The following is a 14,379-nucleotide window of genomic DNA, read 5'->3' as shown; positions in this document are numbered from 1 at the left end:
CAGGCAAAGCGATGAGTAACGTATCGCGCGGACCCGGTTTTGAAACTCATTAGAATACGAATTTATACTTCTACAATTCATATGGCGAATAACAATCCTTTCAAGTGTACTGAATTCAGCAAGGGATCACGTGTGCCAGGTATTGATTAAGATAAATGCAATAAACTGACAACGAACAGTGCGAAACTATTATCTACCTAGCCTGAGCTATTATCGCAATTACCACTAGGTCATGTGCTTATGGTATCTTATGAACGACTACGCAATTTTGCATATTATCACCATCAGATCGGTGAACAAATGCAAATATCAAAAATAAATGATACTTCGGTTGCTTTTAATTTATATTAGGAAATTCCTTGGTAAAATGTTTCCTAAATGTCTTTAGTAAAATATAAAATTGCTCATTGTCATTCCGCAAGCCTGGCCCGTTGTAAAAAAATTTAATATCGGAGGTAAGTGGTTCGTATAAGCTGTTTTACTTTCAATATTTTGATCATTTGTGGACACATTCAGACCCGAGCTGTGTGAAAACCAAAAGTTTGAAAATCGAAGATTAATATATATATATATATATATATATGCAATAACTAGTATTTCTCTTAAATGCTATCTGAAACATATTTGACACGTTCTCGGTAAACAAATGACATGTGAACATTTGTGTATGGAATATATACAACTAACTACGACATTAAATCACCAATATTGCTGAAATCCGTCAAATATCACGACAGAAAGATGACCATTCAGATAGGGTGTTAGAGTCGAAAGGTGAGGATATTCAGAAGCATCCCATCCATCGTGATATATATATATATATATATATATATATATATATATATATATATATATATATATATATATATATATAATATATTGAAACCAGTAGAAAGAGAAAGAAATCTATTCAGTAAACGTTCTTTTCCACAGCCACTGTTAATGTTATATATAAAAAATTCTGCTTGTTTCTATGCAGCGATGTCAACATTTCTACTCCTTATGGTTATAAAAATTGTCTTTGATCAAATGGTACTTGTAACGGATTATGATCATCATCATCTACTCGTATTCGCAATGAATTGGAATTCTTAAATGATTTTATAATAGTTAATAATATGAACTCTCTGGTTCTTACATCAAAATACGTGTCAGCGTAACAAGAATGAACAGGAAAGTAGTAATAAAATAGATATTTGTCTTATTGACGAACTTTAAAATATACAGTTTCTAAAAGCTGTTATTATCCGCAACATATGTAGAGCATTTAGCTACAAAAGGAAATTGCACAAAATTTCAGTTTCATGTATTGATTTGACAGAGAGACTAATAAACCATTCCCGATGCTTTATGCTTCTGTTCCCATTGTAATCGCATATTTTGTACAAGGGTGCCTTAAAGCTACAAATATTGTGATAAGAAACATTGCTGGATTCATGTAAACCTTGCCAACTTATTAATATGGCAAATTAAAGCTGTCTCTATATGTATCATGTACAATTTGACAATAAGGTGTACAATGTATGTACCTGATTCTAATAGTTTAAACTAAACATTCTAAAACAGTGTCGAAAAATATGCAGATGCCTGAAACAGTGGAGTGGTCGCTCGAATAGCAACGGATATTCGCAGGAAAGCGCACGAATAAAGAAAAAAGAAGTGTTTTCTCCCTTTGTCATAAATAATTCATTTGTCTAACATATTTCCTGTAATGATTTAAATTTTTTAATACAAGTCTATATATTGTCTCTTTTTTATAGCTGACCGTATATTGTTTCCTATCATGTTATTCAGACATCTGGAAACTGGTCTTTTGTTATTTTATAGAGCCCCAATAAGGCTTTGGTCTCAAAATGCATTCTGTCCTCAAGTTCGCACGTTAAAAAGGGAATATTAACACAAGAAAAGAGAAAACAAATGAATCGTATGAAATCGAAGTGAGCTGAATATTATTCAATAATAGAAAGAATGCATACTTTGGGTTGGTCAAATGCTGTTTATAAAGGAAAACCGAAATTATTTTCTTTTCGAATGAACTCTTATGCCTCGATATCTGTTATGCAGGACATACATCCTTGCTGCATTTAATTATTTAATTACTGACTTATTTTAGCTATATATTGGGTCGGTTTTGTTCAGATACAAGTATGAAAATGCCAGACATTATGATGAAAATGCTGTTGTTGGAGTCTTCTTTGTGAAATAAGTTGAAAATTGAGCAATTCTCATAACTCTAAAACTATTTGTAGGAATTTCAGGATACGTGTTGATCATTATTGCTGAATAAAAGCAATTGTCACACTTGATTATTGACTTATTGCATCTGTTCGATAGTTTGACAGGGGCAATATTCAATACAATTTGGTAGTATTGATTATCCTGCGGCAAATATAACTACATTAAATAACTATACTAATGTACTTTGGATATTTCGTTTCTTTGTCTGTCCGGCACAAATTATCTATATAATTTATATAACTGTTGAAATGCATGATTATATGTGTCATACGTATTAGTCCCTCCACTAGATACTGTTTTGTGGTTAATTTAAGGCAGACAAAATCCTAACGCTTAAAATGTTCTATGGATACTGTTAGGGCGAGTGACTTTAAACAATTGTGGATATTTGAAATGTCTTCAGTCTTTAGTTGGGGGTATCATATCAAACGTCTGTGCACAAATTCCACGATAATATAGTATCAATATTTCTTTTAAGTGCCATAAATAAATCAAGGCGTATACAATTGTTAACACTCTTACTCAGTGTTACATAATCCGTAGACTTTATGACACATTACTTATTGTTTTCTTGTCATAAAACATTATCCAAAATTGATGCGTTTTTATAAGCTAAAATCGTGATTCTGATTAACACAAATAATAGTTGATTATGTTGGTTTATCGCTGGGAAAGACATCCTTAGGACCTATGGAACTTTCATGTAATCGAATGAAATTTAGGGCGCTAATATAGTGAGTTGATTAAATAACTATCCTGGTATGATACATAACAAAGTATATCTTGGCCGATTCCTTCAGAAGAAGCTCAGTACTATATATTCATCAACTTGCATTTCAACAATATTTTCTCTCTCTGTCTCTCTGTCACTCACTATGTATGTCTGTGTCTGTCGCTTTCTCTCTCTCACACACACAGCGAGAGACACACAAGAACATTACATCCTGCAATCAGAGATACTATTCTGCTCCCCATTCCATGGGTCAACCTAAGTTTATGCACAAACGTTTGATAATAATTCAGATTAATAAAATATTACGATACTTCATAAGCATACAACTTAGCAAATTGTAATAGGACACCCGCGCGACACTTGAAAAGAAAGGCGACAAGAATAAAAATAATATGACAATGAATCCAATACATCGTGCAAAAATGCCTTGATCTATTGTCCATATTTAATGAAATGTAGGTAGCATTTCACTTTAATGGGGTGGCGTGCTTGTATATGTGCTATCTGTGTGAGTATGTGCAGTGAAAGATTTAATTTTTTGCCAATTTTAGGCCTTTTCAGATCGTAAGCCAGCAACCCTGGACAAAATGTCTTCAAACCATAGTCGCCTTTAAATATTTGAAAATAAATAATTCAACTTTTTAACGATATATATATATATATATATATATATATATATATATATATATATATATATATATATATATATATATATATATATATCGGAAAAAATGTATGCAATTTAAAGCTTAAGAGGGTTTTGATTTATCGTCTAGAATAATTTACAGAGATTATGAAGGTTTTTTGTAATCCAGAGTTTTGCATTGTTTGGACCAAACATCGTTAGTACGATCACATTCCGTAAACAAATGTTGAGCGGTTGCTACACTTTCTCCACAATAACTACATAGATTGTTTGTGATTACACTTGTCTTGTTCAAATAGTCTTTTACATGCAATATTCTGGGCAGTGTTACATATTAGAAACGTAGTATCTTAGAATCTCTAGTGTTTTTGAACTTTTTGCAAATTAGGAGTAGAAATGCAAAATAAGAGTCCTCTCCACCCCCTCCGAATCTAGTATAATGTGAAACATTTTCAGTCATTTAAGGTTCGATCTGTGATTTAAGTGCGTTCTAAAATTTTAATGATTTTAAAATCATTTTTGCATTTAACTACATTAATTAAATACAAAATGAAGTTGTATTTGTAGACCAAACTAGTACAACAATTGTGCACAGAACCACATCTAAAACTAAAAATCTATTTGATATTAAATCATTCTACAGAGATACAGAAAGTTCTCCCTTTGCATTACTACTATGACAGTCTTTTGTTGAGTAATAATGGCGTATCTGTTTGTTGAACGGTTATTGCTCAATCATTTTTGTTTTGGTGATCAGTGAACATCCTCCTCAAGATATTTGAATTCAGTTCTATTGATTTCCTCTGTTGTCTTAATCAATTTTTCAGCTTGTGCTGAAAAATAAGTGAAAGTTTTTCTAATCTTGCTAAACTATCACGTGATTTTATAACTATCATTAACCCCAATTACGATTTCAACATGTGCTGAAAAATCAACTATCTGCTTTTCTATTTTGCTAAATATTTTACTGGTTGGACAAAATTGGCACCTGTCCCAACTACCCAAAAATTTTACCTGGGCTAGCTATTAAGTAATTTTTTTTTAAGTCTTTAGAATGAAAGATCAACTTCGGCGTTTATTATTTTACTCTTGTTAAATGATTCAAATATTTCATCATTTGTCATCAGCTTGTTGTATTCGTTATAAACTTCCACATTGTTCAGATCGAACGCTTGTTTGTGTATTTATTTTGTGTTATTAAGCAGTAAAAATAACTTATTTCTTCAACTATAAGTGAAGATTAATATCATCTATATTAACCAAACTCCGTTTTATTCGACTGGAGTCTTCCTTGAAATACCGACCAGTTACTTCGTTGCTAATGCAACACCAACACCATACACAATTCAACAAAATGGAAATAGTTAATGCTCCAACTGTTGCAAGTCCACTAGGTGTTACTATTGATGGTAGATAATCAGGTAATTCTAGTATTTGTAATTTGTATAAGACAGCTTCTCAATATAGCAATTGTTTTGTGATAATATGTGTCATATGCTATTAACATAATTTTGTCTTCACCTGGTAAGTGCTTTGATATATGATTAAAATCTAAATAAAATTTTATTATTATCTGCTGTTGACAACATTACTCTTCCCTAGTCCCGATAATAGATTTTGGGGTAACTTTGCTCACAACTGTAGCAAAATCAACATTCTCTGTCTGAATGAGAAATGATTTATATTTGTTGAAAATCGCTGAGTATTTATCTTTCAGCTGATCCTTTTCCTTAGCAGAAAACACTTGTCGAACAACTTTGCCCAAATTGGGCAATATTTCTTCTGTCGTTGATGAATCCAGCTGCTTCTACACTATCAACAAAACTAAGGGCATCTTTCACAATATCCAGTGGCGATACTATTGTGAAGTACATCTCTAAAACAACACAAGCTGTTCCTTATTTTCCAACGCAGCCGAAAGCACCAGGATCATCAGCAATACTTGCAAGTTTGTGTTTTACCGCGTTAGCAAAATCGTCGTTTAGAACATCATTAAGAAAACGTTTGTTTTTGTCGAATAATGGGGTCATCTCTATTATTCACGTTCAACACTAGTTGGTGAGGGACTGATCAAATTTAATCAAAGCAAGCGTTAAGCCAGTACAATTTCTAGCTCTATGAATTCTGTAAAAATCGTTATATTCATTGATAAAATTAATTGCTTTTTTTAGTAAAACGACTGCCTCATTATTTTGAATGAAGAGATAATTCAAATAAAAGTGAATAAGCATATACAATTATAGTATACGCATCATAATCAACTATTAGGTCAAAATAAACGCGATTAGTTCTACCACCAGACACTACTTTATTATAGCTGGCAAATTATAATTTGCGTCTGTAAAACCAGTGTTCTTAGTTAAAAGAAACAACTTGCATTTATCAAAATAAATTGAATTTACATCAGTTGATCTTTCGTTTTCTTCCAAAGAAAATTGTTGTGTAAAATACAATATTGATATTTGACCAGCTGTACTAATATTAGCTATGCTAGGTTTATTGATATGTTTTTCGTCGAAATCAACTGCGTACTTGACAAGAAAATCAACAACTTGATTAAAAAATAAGTGCCATTAGACAATGGTGTAGGCATCAGCTAAAATCATCAATTCTACTATCATCAATAATCGAGTTATCAACAATTAATCTAACGACGAGGTTTTCATCAACAAGAGAAACACTATGATTACAATAAAATCACCACTTTCCAGATCCATAAAATATGGAAAAAAAAGTCTCCTTTACCTAATAACAGCAGACCATTTGGTTTTATTTTCTAAACAATTTGTTTTTTCATCAGTAGTTAATTTTCTATCGTATGTCCAGTGTAGAGAATCAATAATCAATAATCAATAACCAATGAAATATTAGCGAACCCATTAATATATCCAGCTTGCACATACATTTTTCTGTATCGATACTGAACGCTTAGTAGTACTCAGCATCTGTATACATTCTGAAATAGTTTACGCTGTTTATTATATTGCTGAACATTATACTATGCAATGTCGGCAAAATTCTTACATATGTTTGATAATCACACATCTTTATCAACAAATCAAAGTCATTCAATCTTAATCCAAGCGTGTGATGCAGTCGTCTCCTATGAAGTCCAACACGGATTGTTTGCTATTTTATATCAGATGTATTCTACTTTTACAATGATCAGTCATTAACTTATGTTTTATTTTATGATTTTCGTACGTTTTCATTGCTAATGTGTTCTTAGTTAACAATGAACACGTGCAGTCTGGATACATTTCATTTATTGTTTTATCAATCAAGTCTTCAGTCTCATCCCCCATATTGTTGATTCCATATTTGTTAGAAAAATGCAAATACTTTGCAGTCATCAATCTTTTTACTTAGTTATTCACGTCTCATTGCATAAACAGATTGAATATTGTTCGCCTTTCACGATCGATTGTGAACTTCTCTCGATCAGCGTTTTCCTCATTTTTCAGCATCGGATATAGAACTGAGCACCTCGCATCAGTTAAAACCTGTTCATAAAATGATTCATACATTTCTAAATTGATAGCCATTATTTTACGTCTTACAAAATATCTAAACTTGATCACTAAGTGTGTAAATTTGAAGATAGTTTAAAACAGGATTAATACCTTGTGAGTTAACACAATATAATGTGAACTATTTATAGATCGATGCATCTGTCACAGAAAATAAGTCGGATTTGTCGCCTGATAACTGATTGTGACTATTCAGTCGTCATTCAATCCCTCTAGCCTCCAGTTATACAATCTTTCACAATCAATAATCGACCTCGTAAAGCAAATTTGTGAACTGCTACAGCATTTGACACTCTACCTTAAACCAAACATTATTATTTACTACATTTGATGCCAACTCATTTATATTGTGTCGTTGGTAAGTTCCGTGAACGAGCAAAATACGGGTTAGATCAACTGGAAAATGAAGATAAGCTGTCAAAAAAAGCAGGTCACTTGTTTTTCATCTACTGCACTCAACTAAATTAAACTAGCGGATTAAGTCACATTAGCATTTTCTAGTGGATAAGAAGTTTTAAGATTTATAATGTCTTTGCCCGACATGTTTAAATTACCTGTCATTGTATTACCAGCTCAGAAACGTTGCATAACCAGCAGCAACATTGCCATCAGATTTATTACCAATAACCGTTCCAAACTTAGTAAATTATCTCAAGTTATTAAATATTTTGTATAACATATAAGTATACCTAGAAAATAATTAATTTTGATGCTGAAAATGTGATCTGTCATAAAGAATTTTTTTAACTTGTCCAACTGTCATTATTCAATATTGGTCGAACTGGATCTGGCAAAACAAACTTGTTAATGAACCTTTTACTTAACAATGGATTTAACAACGATAAAGTATATATTTACTCGTTTAATCCACATCAAGATAAATATCATTTGGTTCAAGATTACAATAAAATGCGCAATGAGCTTGGAGCAATAGATGATTTTATGCTTGAAGGTCCTGAGCAAGACACCGGTTTCTGGGTTAGATGCATCAGAAATTACAATTGTTGTATTTGATGATATACCACTAGAGCACAGTGAGATGGAAAAGATAAAATCATCTTTTTCTTTGTGAACAAACAAACGATGCAATACAATTTATACCATACAAGGCTTTTTCAGTGTTGATCGTTTTATCAAACGTAACACAGGTTGTCTCATTTTGTTTTCTGGACAAGATAACACTGATATTCAGAGCATCTCTAGAGAGAAACGAGGTGATGACTCTAAGGAAACGTTCGCTGATTTATATCACCATTGAACAGGTAACACACATAATTTCTTGCAATTCGATAAATTTAGCATTGATAGATCAAAGATGTTTCGACATAATGTTGATCAATTTGTGTGTGACCAAATTAATATGGATAACAAGGAAATCTTGTGTAAGCTGATTAAACAGCCAAGAAATGAAACAGGAATTGACTGCGGCTAGAGGAGGTGAAAAAAAATAGGAAGGGGAGACAGCAAAACTGTTCCAACCTGTCACAACTGCAATACTTGATGCGAATTCAGCTGATACAGCAGTTGATCCAGCAAAAGTAGAAAAATAAAGGAATTACGTTTGAGGGTTTTGATAGTTGAGAAACAATATGCTGTCATGGCTAGGAGAAACGACAACTTGACACAATTCAAACATCAGAAACTGCTCAGTATTTTCCAAAGATAAATTTAATTTTAAGCATTTAATTGATTTTACCTTTGCTAATTATCAAAAAGATGACGTTGCTTTAATTTTATGGAGTGATCGTGCTGTTGATAATATTCGTATTTTGAACACAACTCATTCAGATATTAACCTGAAAGAAATGAAGGATCGGGCATCTAAAATCAATAATGTAAAGAAAATGGCAAAATATTAAATGATTAGAGAAGACGAAGAGGAACTCTACAGACCAAAGATAAATAAATATATTACGTTTTCGATTTTTCGAAAAATATTTGAGGGTGGACGCAAGAGCCTGAATGCTTTAGAAAAATGAAAAGTAAAACCGTGATGAAGATTTATAACGATACATTTCCACATCACAAAGACCTCGATGGGAATGAAACAAAATAAATTGATAACAAGCATTGGATCACGAATCACACACAGTGTTATCAGTCACTAAGCATTATTGCTGATCCTTTGCTGCCGTTGATCACACCTAAAGAAACATATAACACAGGAGCTGAAATTGACAATGAAATGTCAAAAGCACTTAACTATCATACGTCAAAATAACTTGTCCACAGCCCAATAAAACATTTTAAACAACGATCTATTATAATGGATGATCTAGAGATATTGCGTAAACTTAGCGAACAACAGAAACTTTTGAAAAGATCTTGGACATCATCCAGGTTATTGGTGTTGAACAGGATCTTTAAAAACTCTTTAGACCAATGGCATCAGTTCTTTTCGGTGCAAAACACTTGAGTCAACTCCTGAACGAGCAATACTAAAATCAGTCAAGGAAATAGGATAATCTGATGTTATAGGTGATGGATCAAATCAAATGAAAACCGAAGTTACAAAACTTAAAACTGAAGTTGATGATATGAAAAACATAATTGATATGTTGCTAATTGATGATTCTCGACGTGGAAATTTGTCTGAAGAACCTGGACTAAGGACCATTACACACGGAATTTTTAAAAACCGTAATCCAGACAAGATGTTTGATGTAATTGATTTTTATAATGATGAGTTAAGGATTATTTCAAGTACACATTTTAATAAAGTAGATGCTTAATAAATTAAGCAAAAAGGTGCTAAATTGATCAATCAAATAGAAAATTCATTTTCTGACGTTGTGGCAAAACGAGAAGAAAACGCAATAAAAATTAATTTTTATTCGACATTTTGAAAATGTGTTATTACAATACTTGGAGGAATTAAAAAAAATTAGTTCATGGAAAAGTGGATAAATTCGCATATGATGGCTTTTCAGTTTATGAGTATTATCTTAAACACATATAACATCTTAAACAATGTACGAAGAAGAGATGCACTAACAAATACACAACATAGGGCTCTCTTACACTGGCAGATAGCAGAGGTGAAATAATTTAATAATTTTCACCAAAAGTCCAACCATGATCATTGCTGCAAATTCAACCAAGATAGATGATCTATTACCCGATTAATGTTGAAAAAAAGATAACTAGGATCAGGATGGTAATAACTGATCAAACAGGTAGGGAAACCGATCCCAAGAACGAGCAGGTTACATATTATCTGCCTTTGTGAAAAGCAGGTTAAGTTTTGACCAAGAACAAAAATACCGAGAAACCGTAGAATGTACAGAAGAAAAATAATGGGTGGATTTGGTGGAAATAATTTTATTAGTTTTATTTAAATGATACCCGGAATAGCCCGAAAAATAGCACCAATTCCAGCTGATCTAAGACAAGTATTTACTGTGCGGTAGCATCAGCTGCAGGAACAACTGTTGGCTAAATCATGCTGATAAAATAATATGTCAACCAGCTGACCCAATGGCAACAGTGCTGAAAAAAGAAAAGTAGTTAATTAGGTTGCGCCAAACAGAGAAATAGCTGCTGCATTGATAAAAAACAACTATAAAACTGTGTCACCGCAGGGTAAATAGATATTACGAAAACGTAAACATTCAACAATTACAGCAACAAGATCATCTAGATTTTAATTTTGTATAAATAACAACAAACAAAATGCCAACACTAGATTATCTGGAGTTTAATAAACTCAAAGACTCAGATGATTAAACAACTGAGTTATAATACATTGATTATCTTGATGAAAACACAAACGACTCTAACCAGGCTGGACAGAGGACAATTAATACTGTGGACAACGATAGTTATCTGTTACCACATAAGTCGCTCCTTGAGGTAAGGGGAAACATTGACAAGCAGCTGATGGGCCATATCATGCTGGAACATCTGTTACAATACAAAACAATGATAGGAATGTTTTCAGGGGCGCTTAATATTGAATTGATAAGCGGATGATAAAGGATGTGACAGAGTATGTCCCAACAGCGATCACAATATTAAATTTTATTCATTTAGCGATGAATACTGAAAGAGCTTTGCAATTAACAAATTTTGGTTTAAGGACATTGGTTCTGGGAATGCAGCTGGTGGGATAATTGCCCACGGAGCCGATGCAGCTTTTCATCTTGTTCATTTCAGAGCCTATCTGATAGTTTTTAATTCATTATAAGGGATTCATCCATCTGCGGCTGCTGCTGATGCTGCTACAACTAGAGCATCTCTGACAGCAGTTTGTAACAGCCTTAGAATCACCCCACCAAATGCCGCGGCTGACTGTTTCACAACGAAATGAATGAGATGATAGTATTACATATGAAAATGAACTCTGTTTCGAATTATGGATTTGCAAGAAGAAGGTCACTCGTTCCTCTGCTGCTGTAATTAAATCATCACCAATATTAATGCTGCCACCAGCTAAGGAATCTTACACAGCTAGATTACCTCGAGAACGAATAGAACCAATAAGGAAATGTATTCCCGTCCGTGATGCTTTTAGACAAAATCTTCAACAACGACAGCAAGCACAAGTTGAATTTGCAGAAGGTTCAGAACAGTTATTTAAACCAATTATTGAACCAACCAAGGAAATTATTACAGCAACTGAGGCTGTTCAAAGTTTAGAAACTTCTTTTCACATGCGCAATCTACATCACACGGGTTTATAACGATAGATCTTAATGATAGATCAAGCTATCGTATAGGTATTGATAAAATATTTGGATAAGTAATAGTTGTAAATAAATAGCAGCAGAGGAGTGAATGACCTCGACATAAGTTTAGAATGGTAATTTACGTGGTATATTTTATGATCTCAGTATGGAAAAAATAACGAAATATAATGAACTAACTATACCAAGGCAGCCTCAGTGGAGTTAGAATGATTAATTTTAACGTTATTTACGAGGTTTTATTTGTCTTTTTTAGAAGGTTTATTTCGGTTTTTGGAATCTTCGGGAAAAAGGTGGGCTCACTATTTCTGCTGCTAAGGTATTGCGGTAGCAGTATTAAGAATCAGACACAAACACACACACACACACAAAACTTATTGCTGTTAGGGGTCAGAGTGGTATTTCTCCTTCCTATGCGATTGTGTGCTGTTTTTATTGTTTAGGTAAACTATACTCTCTCATTAAATTTTCCAAGGTTGTACCAAATATCTGCTCAGTCTGAATATAGGTTATTGTAGAAGGTATAATTTTCACGAAGTATTTGCCTTTTGATCTATACAATATTTTGGTCTAATTTTCAATTCTGCTAAGTGTTTATAAATACAGCTTCCGTTTTATATGGCACACACTATTTCGTTAGCTTTTAACTTTCTTCAATCCACCGGAAATCTACTTCTATCACCATCCCTTTGTTGATACCATTTCTTAAAATTTGGAGCTCACTGACATTTTCTTCAAAGTCTCTAACATTTGCATACAGACCGCTTATTTATCTTATTGGTTACATTTTATATTGACAAACTGGAATGAGTATAATGAATAAAAAACTTTGCTTAACCCCAATTTACAGCATTTAATTCGTCAATAACATAACAAGTATCTTGAAAGCAGACCAACTGCCTTGATCATTTAACGACAGTCAATCTTTCTCAATCCCTGAAAGGATGTGCATGCTATTGTAACGGACCATTCCGGTTTTAGAATTGATAAGAAACTGATTAATGTTGTCATGGCTTTGACGTTTAACTAGTCAGATGTTATCCCTTAAACTGTTCACTTGACGGAAAGACGAAACCGAGTAATCTAGAAAGATTTGTAAGGCAACGTAGCTTGAAATAAATGTGTTTGGGAAAGAAAGAAAAAGCATAATTTAAAAAATCATTTTCCTTCTACACAAAAAAAAATCATAATTTATTACAATGGGATTCATGTTTAATAGAGTTGACACATATATAATATTTTTATAAATTAGCAATCAGTATATAATCAGCAATCTCTCTTGGTAATTAGCGCTGAACTTAATATTATTGTGCAGTAAGTCTTTAATATGTCTTTGTAAAACATTATTCGAGTGCGTGCTTGGATAGGATCTAACAATTGTATTTTATTATTTGTAGCTTATCGCCATCTTATTCAATTGTACATTTTGAGAAAAGTATAAAATGGAGCAAAAATAAAAACAATAACAAAAGTACCAAAAATCAATACTTAGAGAATTTTCGGAGAGACAATAAATAACAAAATGTTGGTCATATCAAGCAAAAAAAGGGAAACAGTCGCTAACTAATTAAACAGTATATTAACATAAAAGAGTGTAACCTAGAAAATGATATGTAATCTGAAATAAAAACTAAAATACTCCTTCTGTCACAAACACAGTTATCACTAGCACATGATAGAAGAAAGGGAAACATAATTGTTTATTACATTCTTCTATATATAAAACGGACAAACTGTTAGCCAGGAGACACCATCATGGCCAGACTTCAAGCTATATGTCCGTTCCGAAATGGAGCTGATCTTTATAGGTATCACCACAATAAATGCAGCAATTCAGCTGCTGTTTCACCCTTCTAAAGAAACACACACACACACACACATACACACACACATACACACACACACACATATATATATATATATATATATATATATATATATATATATATATATATATATATATATATATATATATATATATATATATATATATATATATATGAAAATGCAATTAACTGTCAGCGGACAGTGCGAACCTAGCAACTAACTAGCCTGTCCGCTTCCGACTCTTTAAAGTTTTATTTGTTTGCCTTGTCTATGTTTTGTATTTGCTTTTGAAAAATACTCATTAAAGAGTTGACAGCTCTCAGGCTAGCTAGATACTAGTTTTACACTGTTCGTGTTCAGTTAATTAGATTTATCTTAATCAATCCCTTACACACGTGATTCCTTGCTGGATCCAGTGCACTTGAAATAATTGTTATTCGCCGTATGTTGTGTTATATATATATATATATATATATATATATATATATATATATATATATATATATATATATATATATATATATATATATATATATATATATAAGTGTGTATGTGTGTATGTGTGTGTGTGTGTGTGTGTGTGTGTGTTAGTGTCTTTCTTAGTTTGAGCTATACTCGCAACAGAAAAGCCACGAAGTATACAATTATATTTCTGCTACAATTTCTACCCTGAATGTGTATTTTTGGGAGCACCGAGCAATTTAATATCGGATTGGGAGA

Source organism: Sinohyriopsis cumingii, chromosome 5, assembly GCF_028554795.1.
Source record: "Sinohyriopsis cumingii isolate HCF-2022 chromosome 5, ASM2855479v2, whole genome shotgun sequence".
Classification (NCBI taxonomy): Eukaryota; Metazoa; Mollusca; class Bivalvia; order Unionida; family Unionidae; genus Sinohyriopsis; species Sinohyriopsis cumingii.
This window is presented reverse-complemented; position numbering follows the sequence as displayed.